The sequence below is a fragment of the Lynx canadensis genome, chromosome C1 (assembly GCF_007474595.2).
Source record: "Lynx canadensis isolate LIC74 chromosome C1, mLynCan4.pri.v2, whole genome shotgun sequence".
NCBI lineage: Eukaryota > Metazoa > Chordata > Mammalia > Carnivora > Felidae > Lynx > Lynx canadensis.
The window spans coordinates 10688169-10698549 of NC_044310.1; positions in this window are offsets into that span (position 1 = coordinate 10688169).

Sequence of the window (10381 nt, forward strand, 5' to 3'; positions counted from 1 at the left end):
TGAGGAAGTAGCAGGTGCCCTCCGAATTCTGGATTCGGCACAGGAATCCTGCTGCGGTCAGACTCGGGGGCAGCCTGCCTGCGGCCCGGAGCCCAGCCAGGGGACTCCACCATTTCTCATGGCCGCACTCGGTGGGATTCAGAGATAGAAAGGGTGGCAGGGGAGGCCTTGCTTCACCCTCAGGTGGAGGCGTTGATGGGCTGGCAAAGGGGGACCCCAAGCTCTCCCAGAAATGCCAGGCGGATGCGTGGTCACCGGTGCGGAAACAGCCGTAACCTGCAGGCCCAGGGATACGGTGTGGGTGTCAGGCTGAGGACGGAGGACAAGGACTGGCTTCTGGCGGGGGGGGGGGGGGGGGGGGGGGGGGGGAGAAGGGCGTAGGGAGTGAGAAAAGCTGGGGGAGGAGAGAGGAGGACGCGATCTGCAGACATTTCCTGAGTGCCAGGCGAGTCCAGGCCCTTGACATACACTCAGTAAGTCATTCAACAAACACGGGCTGGCCGCTCCCCGTGCGCCAGGCCTAGGGCTCAGGCGGAGGATGCAGGTGCGAACACGAGACGACAGAAGTCACCCTAATGTAGTCCTCACCAAAATCGCATGAAGGGTCTGTTATGGTCCCAACCTTACAAGGGAGGAAACGGAGGCTCAGACAGGTGACAGAAATAGCCGAGGGGACATAGCACGTGATGGAACAAGGATAAGAATTGGGGCCCAACAGCGCCCTAAACCCAGGCAGGTGCAGGTACAGCTGACAAAGCCAGGAGCTGTCAGAGTGGCTTAGTCCCCTCTCACCTCCAGAAAGTCAAGACCAGCACCAGCTTTTCCCCTGACAATTCCAGTTAGGTGTCGAAGTTGTAAGAATGCCCTCCATGAGCCCCACCAAAGCTCACTCTTCGTTTTGAAGGACATTAAAGATCTGCTCAGAAGCATCTTTGCTCTTCCTAAATTAGCCTTGGTGCCAGAAACAGTGTAGCTCATCGCAGGTACAGGAAAGTTCCAGGCAGCTGGGAGTATTTTGAAGGAGGTTGGAGGCTGGACAGTTTGCACTCACCGCTTAGGATGATCCCAGAGAGCGGCATTGGCTCCGGGGGCCTCGCCCTGAGCCAGAGGTCCACAGATCCGACTCGCTGGGGGTCCCCTCTGTGCCAGCGAGCAAACGGATAGGGTCCCACGACCATCCTGATAACCGCAGTCCATGGGACTCACAGAAACAGGCTGAGCCGACCCAGAAAGGGGAGGGGAGCCGGGAGGGCTGGGAGCCAGGCTGAAAATCCCGTCAGGGAGCCCGGGCACAGCTGGGCCCTCAAAGCGCACAGCAACTGGGTGCTCTAGCCTGGCCTCCCAAGAGCCGTACAGATGCAAACTCGTGCTGTACAGGCCTCACCTCCCAGACCTGCCCATCGGTAGAAAAGCCAGTTAGGAAACTAGGCCCTCAAGAGTACTAGCCGTGGGAACACAGGGGGAGGCCGCCCCCAGCATAAACAAAAGGGCAGTGAGATTTCAGGCGCAGATCAGACTCTAAGGTGGTCTTCGCAAACGTGGGCACTATTCAGTGGGGGGGGGGACAGGTCAGCAAGGAGCAAAAAGGAAAGGTTCTCTCTACATTGCTAAAGCAGACGGTGGCTGTCGTTGGGTGACACTGCACCTGCCTGCCCTGGACCTCGTCTCCACATCTTGCCCCTAAGTCTGTAAAATTAAGAAATACTTGCCAATCAGCTACCCGGGAAGTGAGTATGGAGGAGGTGAAGCCTTGCCCAGTCCAGGAAATTGATTCCCTGCCTCTTGGGAAAATTCCCCAAGGGGCTGGCGGGAAGTGGTGACTGGGGGAGGAGGGAAGATGTCCTCTGAGGTTGGGGACAGGGGTCTTGTCGGCCCAGGGGACAGACACAGTGAGCACAAGCTTAGGGCCTTTGCCAGTCAGTGGCACCAAAAAGGAGGGGAAGGGAAATATGTGATGTTTTCTCTGAACGCATCAAGCAGTTATCGCTGGTAAGGGCTGAACTCTGTCTGACTTCTATGTGTGCTTTGTGGTTCTGTGGATTTTCTTTCTTATTTTTTTAATGTTTATTTATTTTTGAGAGAGAGAGAGAAAGAGACAGAATGAGCAGGGGAGGGTCAGAGAGAGGGAGACAGAATCCAAAGGAGGCTCCAAGCTCTGAGCTGTCAGTTGAGCCCAACGCGGGGCTCGAACTCACACACCTTGAGATCATGACCTGAGCCGAAGTCGGATGCTTAACCGAATAGAGCCAGGTGCCCCGGTCTCGTGGATTTTAAAGGACACGGTGGGGAGGGAGTGCTGTCAGCTTTTTAGCTCAGGGCCTCCAAGCACCCGCTGGGCACTGGGGTCAGGGTGTTGTGGGTGGGTGGCGAGCCCACCGTGGTCCCGCCGTCACCCCAGCAGCTACATGGTCAGTGACTCGATGCCGTGTGAACCCGTGTTGTCGGTCTGGCACTCCAGGGTCTGTCTTTTGCACATCTTTCACAGGGGCTGTGACTGCGGGCTCCAGCAAAGCATCTCCATGCAATGCAGCGGCTGTTATCAGGCCATAAAATGTTACTTTCTCATATTATAATGCAGAATTTTAAAAATGAGAATTCAGCTTCTGGCTGGATAAGTGCTGACAGGGGGCTCCCTGCCACTGCCCAAGGGCAGGGAGTTTTGACCTTACTTGGCTGGCAGAGCAGGGCGGGTCTGAGAACAGAGGGGCCCCGGGGCGGAAGGATGGGGGCGCCCGGAGCAGCCACCCTGTGTGCTCACTGGCATCTAGGGTGCGGAGGCCAGGTATGCCCCTAACCATCCTCCCCGGCGCAGGACAGCCCCCACGACAAAGAATGAGCCGGTCCCAGATGTCATTCAGCAGCGCTGAGGTCGAGAGGCTCAGAAACAGGAATGAGACCATATGGTGTGTTCGAGAAGCTGCAAGCAGCTTGATGTGGCCGAAAGGAGGTGGGACGAAGAGGAGCCTGGAGGGAGAGGCCTCCCTCCCTCCTTACCTCTCATCCTGCCTTCTTTCTTTTAACCAGCGTCTCTAGAGCACCTTCTGTCCAGGCAGTAGAGGGCAGGATCCGGCTCATACAGGCTCACAAACAGACTTCCTCGCTCACATCCAGTGACCTCTTGCTGGTCAGTGAAATCGGCCACGGTGGGTGAATCTACACCACAGAGATCGGCAGAGATTGAGCCCTTGCTGAGGGCCAGAGATACCGAGGGAGCAAAAGCAGGCCCCGCCGCCTTCCTTCCGGGGTTGACATTCACCACGTAATCCCCTGACCGTTAATTTCAGCCGGGAGAAGCGTGGGCAGGAAGAGCGCCTGGGTTAATGAGAGCCCCGCCAGCACACGCACCTGGAGCGGAGGCGTGCTGGTGACCGGCCTCCCCCGGGTGACCCGAGAAGGGGTCCCAGGAAGAGGCAACATTTCACTAGAGCCTGAAGGCTTCACAGGAGTTCACCAAGCAGATAAGCCAGCGGCTGGCGGGAGGGGGGGGGGGGCTTTCAGGCAGAGAGCAGCAGGTGCAATGGATTCGAGATGGGGGAGGGGATCAGGAGTGCTGGAAAAGTGCCAGAAGCCCAGGGTGCCAGAGAGGGGGTGAGGGACAGACGAGAAGCCAGCCAAGGGCTGAGTCGCAGAGAGGATTGTCATGTAAGGAGTCTGGGCTTCATCCAGGGAACCGGTGATGGATGTTGAGCAGAAGAGGTCCCTGGGAAGATTCAAATTAAAACAAAAACAAAAAACCAACGACTGTCCTTTTCCCATAACTTGGGCTTCTGCCAATGGCATTAAGCATCACCGTGAACCAGACTTGGGTGGTAAAGAGGTGGAGAGACCTGACCTCTGACCTGGGAACTCCCTTTGTGGCAAAGGCAGATGGACAGACCCGCCCACCAGCGGTGCCCACAGAACGTGAAGAGCGCTGGGTGGACAGTGCCCTCGGCCAAGAGGGACATCCTCTTGGGGCCGCGCGGAGCAAGACGGACCAGGGACCCTCCCTCCACAGAACCACTAAAGCTAAAATAGAGCATACTTCCTCATGTATCTCCGACCTCACCAAAAGTAAGGGATATCCCCAAGTTGCCCTTATCCAAAACTAAGAAGCTGTGAGCTAATCCCAGAAGAAGGAGCAGTGAGTGATAACTCAGTGTGGAAACCGGGGTCTGTCCTGGGAACAGATGCTGATGTCAGGACTGTGTACCGAGAAGTCAGTGTCAGGGCGTGGCACAGCGAAGGAACAGAGTCTGTGGTCCCTTGTCCTCCCAGGTCTCTCTAACAGGAACGAAGTGGTCCCTGCTACCAGATATCATCCCCATTCCCTACCTCCTCCTACGCCGCCAGAAGTAACGTAAATCCTCTCTGGAGGACAGCACCTGCTATTTAGACACTAGAGATTCCCAGAAGATCAAATCTGAGTTCAGCACGCATGCAAATCCACAGAAAAACACAACCAATTTAGAGCCTCCACGGCCTTTTCAGATACAGGAATTTCCAATACCAAATACAAGCTAACATGTAGGTCGTTCTTTAAAAAAATTAAGATGAGGGGCACCTGGGGGGCTCAATTGGTTAAGCATCCAACTCTAGATATCAGCTCAGGTCATGATCTCACAGTTCATGGGATCGAGCCCCACACCAGGCTCAGAGCCCAGCACAGAGCCTGGTTAGGATTCTCCCTCTTCCTCTGTTTCTCTTCCCCCCCTCAAAATAAATAAATAAACATAAAATTTTTTTTAATTTAAGATGAAATCATAACATGAGTAATCAACAAAAGACCATCTAAACAGACCAGGTGAACTTGGAAAAGCACCAACTTTTAGAAATACATAGTAACATTTAAAAAAATAAAATCTGGGGTGCCTGGGTGGCTCAGTCAGTTAAGCGTCTGACTCTTGACTTCAGCTTGGGTCATGATCTCACGGTTCCTGGGTTCGAGCCCCACACCAGGCTCTGCAGTTGTCAGTGATGAACACTTCCTGCCCCTCCTCTGCTCGTGCTCTCTCTCAAAATAAGCTTAAAAAAAAAACTTAAAAAAATAAATACATAGGGGCGCCTGGGTGGCTCGGTCGGTTAAGCGTCTGACTTCGGCTCAGGTCATGATCTCACGGTTCGTGGGTTCAAGCCCCGCGTCGGGCTCTATGCTGACAGCTCAGAGCCTGGAGCCTGTTTCGGATTCTGTGTCTCTCTTTCTCTGCCCCTCCCCTGCTCATGCTCTGTCTCTCTCTGTCTCAAAAATAAACAAACATTAAAAAAAATTTAAAAAAATAAATAAATAAATAAATAAATACATAAAATCCAAGGCTGGATTAACCAGCAGTGTAAATATCCAAAGAGAGGATTTTAAAAATGGAAAATAGGTGTAAGGAAATTACCCAGAATGCAATGCTGGAAATGCTGCATTCTGGGAAACCGTGGGGAGAAATTAGAGTTTTCTGGTCCCCCACAATAGCCACTAGCCACACGTGGCAACATAAACCTGTATTTGAATTAAAATTAAATAACGTCTTAAGTTCAGTTCCTCAGCTGCACCAGCCACATTTTGAGTGCCCGCAGTCATATGTGGCTAACAGCTGTCACATGGGACAGTGCAGATTATCCAACATTTCCACCTTCGCAGAAAATTCTGTTGGACAGCACTAGGTTACACGAGAGGGAAGACAGAATTCGAAAGCCCAATCCCAGTAGGAGAGCAAATGGAGAGAATGGAGAAGAGGTAAAATTTTAAGAGAGAATGCTCGAGAATATTCCAAACATGAACCCACAGATACCGGAAGCACAATTTACATCATTCGGAATAAGAAGACACCCACATCTAGCCACATCGCAATGAAACTGCAGAAGCACAAAGGCAAAGACGCAATCTTAAAAGTAGATAACAAAAAGAACAATTTTACTGGCGACAGCTGCCTTCTCTTTAGCAAAAAGGAAGACAGAAGACCGTGGAGCCACGTATTCAAGGTGCAGAAGCAGATGATTGTCAACCTAAAACTGTGTGGCCAGCAAAGCTCTCTGAAGGACAAGGCGGAAATAGAGGCTTTTTCCCCCACATAAACCAAAGTTGTAAGAGCTTACCACCAAACACTCCCAGAGGAAATTTTAAATCGCGTCCTTCGGGAATAAGAAAGATTACCCTAGAAGTAAGGTCTGAGACACAGGAAGTGATGAACCATGTAGGGAAATTATTCCGGGTCAGTATGATCAGCAGAAAATAACCATGATGATAATGTCTAAAATTATGGGGCTTTTTCAAAGGACAGAATTAAAATAATCGACATGGTAGGTTATAAGTCAGAAAGAGTGATCAGAATGTTTTTAAGTAACTTATTATTGGGGACAGAGCATTAAGATATGCTCAACCCTAGGTTTCACGTTAAATACACGTACGTTTTCAAGGGAAACCATTAAAGAGTGGTTCTAGGGGCGCCTGGGTGGCGCAGTCGGTTGAGCGTCCGACTTCAGCCAGGTCACGATCTCGCGGTCCGTGAGTTCGAGCCCCACGTCGGGCTCTGGGCTGATGGCTCAGAGCCTGGAGCCTGTTTCCGATTCTGTGTCTCCCTCTCTCTCTGCCCCTCTCCCCCGTTCATGCTCTGTCTCTCTCTGTCCCAAAAAAAAAATAAATAAATAAACGTTAAAGAGTGGTTCTAGAATTCAGCACACATCAGAATCACCTGGGTGGGGGAGGGGCTTGTCAAAATGCGGATTATTTGGCCCAAGATTCAGAGCTGCTGTTCCAGGAACTTGGGGGGGGGGGGCAGTCCTAGAATCTGCACGGCTAACAAGTCCCCACGTGCTGCTGAGGGACCCCACTTTGAGAACCACTGAACCAAAAACAGAGAAACAGGACGCTTCACTTCCAAACCAACAGAAGGGGGGAAATACGGTGAGAAAACAAAGAAAACCTTCCATCTAATCCAGCTCTGTCCAGCAAAAATACCATGAGTCACATATGTAGTTTTAGACTCTAGTAGACACATTAAAAAGTAAAAAGAAACAGGTGAGATGAATTTTAATAATATCCGATTTAACCCAATACGCCCCAAATATTAGCATTTCAACATGTGATCAATATAAAGATTATTGCGATTACTTCTTCTTTCTTTGGACAAAGGCTTCAAAACTCAGTATTTTATACCGTAGACACTTCTCAATGTGGACAAGCCGTATTACAGGTGCTCGATAGCCACGCGTGGCGCGCACCTACCGTACCGGACAGAGCCAGTGTAGACTGTTTGTGACATGAACTTGCAGAGGACAGAGGCCCCCACGTAGCCCCTGAGCACCCAATGAATGCCAAACACTGAGCTGAGCACTCTGTGTGGATGGTACATCACCTCATTAAGTCCCACTTAGGCCTGTGAGATTAGACATTATCATCCCATTTCACAGATGGTAAAAGTGAGGCTGAGAACATTCGAAACACTCTCCCAGATCATCTGGCTGGTGAGCAGAAGAGCCGGCACTTAAACCCAGGTCTCTTGTATTTCCGTGCCAGCCTCAGAACCTCAAGTTTTCCATAAAGGATTTTCTGTAACAGGCCAGGTAGTAAATACCTTGGGCTTTTTGGACCAGCCGATCCATCAGGTGGGAGAAGGTAGAACCTCTTCTGCCAGAGCCACCACGGTCCCCCCCGTGTTCCAAAGGACCCAGACTGACTGCCTCTTGGCGACACCTCCTCTCAAGACTCTGCCAGGGGCTCGGCCAGCCTCTCTAACTCACCAACTGTAAACGTGAGTTATGCCCACTCTCAGGCTGAGACAGGGGAAATAAAATCCAAGATTGATGGAATCCTGAACATAAAATCTGGCATCATGCTACCTGCATTTTGCAAAGTACCCTTAATTAATGGTTTATGACCCCAAAGACGCCTCCCTCCTCAGCCCTTCTGCAGTGTCGCCTTGGAGCTCCGTCCTGGGTGCTGGGGGTGAAGGAGTTTGCGGGGAGGACGTGGCGGCCGGGGGGGGGGGGGGGTGCCGATAGCTGTTCTCAAAAACCAGAATGTGTGGTTTGCTCGTATGAGCCCAGCTCAGCCTCTGACATTCCTCGAGCCTGGACGCCATAAGTAATGGGAGTTGAAGAGCCAGCTCTCGTCACAGGCCCGGGGCCCCCTAACCACAGAATGACCCGCACAGAGTCACACGCTTGGGAAAACACGCACGCGCGGGGGGGGTTTGCTTTTCCTCTTTGCCCACTTACCTGAGGCTCCCTCTCCACCCTCCGCTCACTCTCTCCTTCCCGTTTACCTCTGTGTCCTTGTTGTTGCTCTGACTCAGTCTCGCTCCTCTCACTTTCTCCGTTGCCTGTCTTCTCCTTCCTTCCTCTCTCCTGTGCCTCCTTTGTCGCCTTTATCTGGGGAGGCCCAGCCACACACCGCCCACCTGGGCGCCGGAGAGACAAGCCCACCCCTCACCTCGCGGGGAGCCCCACCCTCCCACCTGGACCAGGCCAGGGTCCAGCTGGGACGATGCATTTCAGCTGGGCTCGACACCAAGCGGGAACCCCTGTAAGCACCTGAGCCGAACTCAAGCCACGTTTCATCCCAGGAAGGCAGTCCTCAGGGAGGGGCCCTTTATTCCCAACAATAACCACCTTCTACCCAGTGCCTACGATAGCTTCACGTTCAGAATTTATAATAGTCATTAACCTGGGAGGTAGAGAGTATTGTTTTTATTCCCATTTTATAGACGGGAAAACTGAGACTTGAAGAGGTGAAGAAATTTGCCCACAGCCAGGGTCTATTCAACCCTGAGGCCTGGTCTCTTTCCACAGGCCCGGTCCAAACGGACAACACGGGCGGTGTCTCAGAATTTCAGGTAACCAGATGTGGTGACGTTCGTCTCTCATCTTCCCAGAAGCACGGAACAGAGACAGGACCCAGCCACAGGAACACAGGAGCTTTCAGCTCTCCAGCCCAGGGAGGGCACCCTGTTTGGGTGCCACTGATAGGACCCAATCAGAAAGACTTCCCTGCAAAAGCCAAACCTGTCCTTGGGAGCCGGGGGCCGGCAAGAGGGACACCGAGGCTGGGAACAGGCAGCTCTGTCACCAGGCAGAAACTTGGGGGCCCCCAGACAGGGCTGCAGAGGAAGCTGCTGTTTCCGCATTCCCCGGGCGTCATGGCAACATGTGCTCGGACTGGGGACCAGTGCAGGGCTCGTGCACCATTACTGTTTCCCTGGGGGCAGGGCTGAGGCCTTCCATCTACCTGAGAAGGGAAACTGTTTCAGTAGCTTCTCAAACCTCACCCATCCGGCACAGACGGGCGCCAGTGAGTGGGGAGTCCCTGAGTGCCCAGAGCAGCCCAGGAGAGGAGGCAGGTGGCAGGGAGCAGTATCATGCCAACCTTACAGAGATAGAAACTGAGGCACGAAGCAGCATATCTGCCCACCCTGAATTAGGTCGCTCCGCCCAAGTGCCCTGCAGAACCAGGAGTGACATCTTCCTGGCCGGCAGCTGTGGGCTCCCGAGAGTCCCTGGCTGGGCAGTTCGAGGCCCCCGGTGTTGGGGAGAGAAGTTTCCACAGAGCCGGATGCGTGCGTGGTCACCAAACTGATGCCGCTGTTTCCGAAGGGTTTAAATGGCAGGGGCAGGGGAGGGGGTGAAGGAAAGCAGCCTCGTAACTTGAACAAGGTTTCTAGGCTGTGATTTTCAAAACCACGTTATTCGCTGGGGCGCCTGGGTGGCTCAGTCGGTTAAGCGTCTGACTTCAACTCAGGTCACGATCTCGCAGTCCATGAGTTCGAGCCCCGCGTCGGGCTCTGGGCTGATGGCTCAGAGCCTGGAGCCTGCTTCCGATTCTGTGTCTCCCTCTCGCTCTGTCCCTCCCCCGTTCATGCTCTGTCTCTGTCTCAAAAATAAATAAACGTTAAAAAAAATTAAAAAAACAAAACCACGTTATTCAAACATAATGCAGTCAATTCAGGACACCTGGGAAACAGGAAAGTATGCACACATGCAAATACTCTTGCACACTCACACGTGCACATTCACACACAAAACCATCACACGCACGTATGCACCATTAACCCACCACCCCATTCCAGACAGACTTTTAACATTTATCCAAACTAATATCTTATAGTGATAAATATACATATACACACACAATATAGTTATACATTATTAGTCATATATATATATGTATCATTTTAAAAATACAGTGGTGGGGTGGGCGCCTGGGTGGCTCAATTGGTTGAGCGTCCGACTTCGGCTCAGGTCATGATCACACGGTCCGTGAGTTCGAGTCCCACGCTGGGCTCTGTGCTGACAGCTCAGAGCCTGGAGCCTGCTTCGGATTCTGTGTCTCCCTCTCTCTCTGCCCCTCCCCTGTTCATGCTCCGTCTCTCCCTTTCTCTCCAAAATAAATAAACATTAAAAAAAAATAAACGTTAAA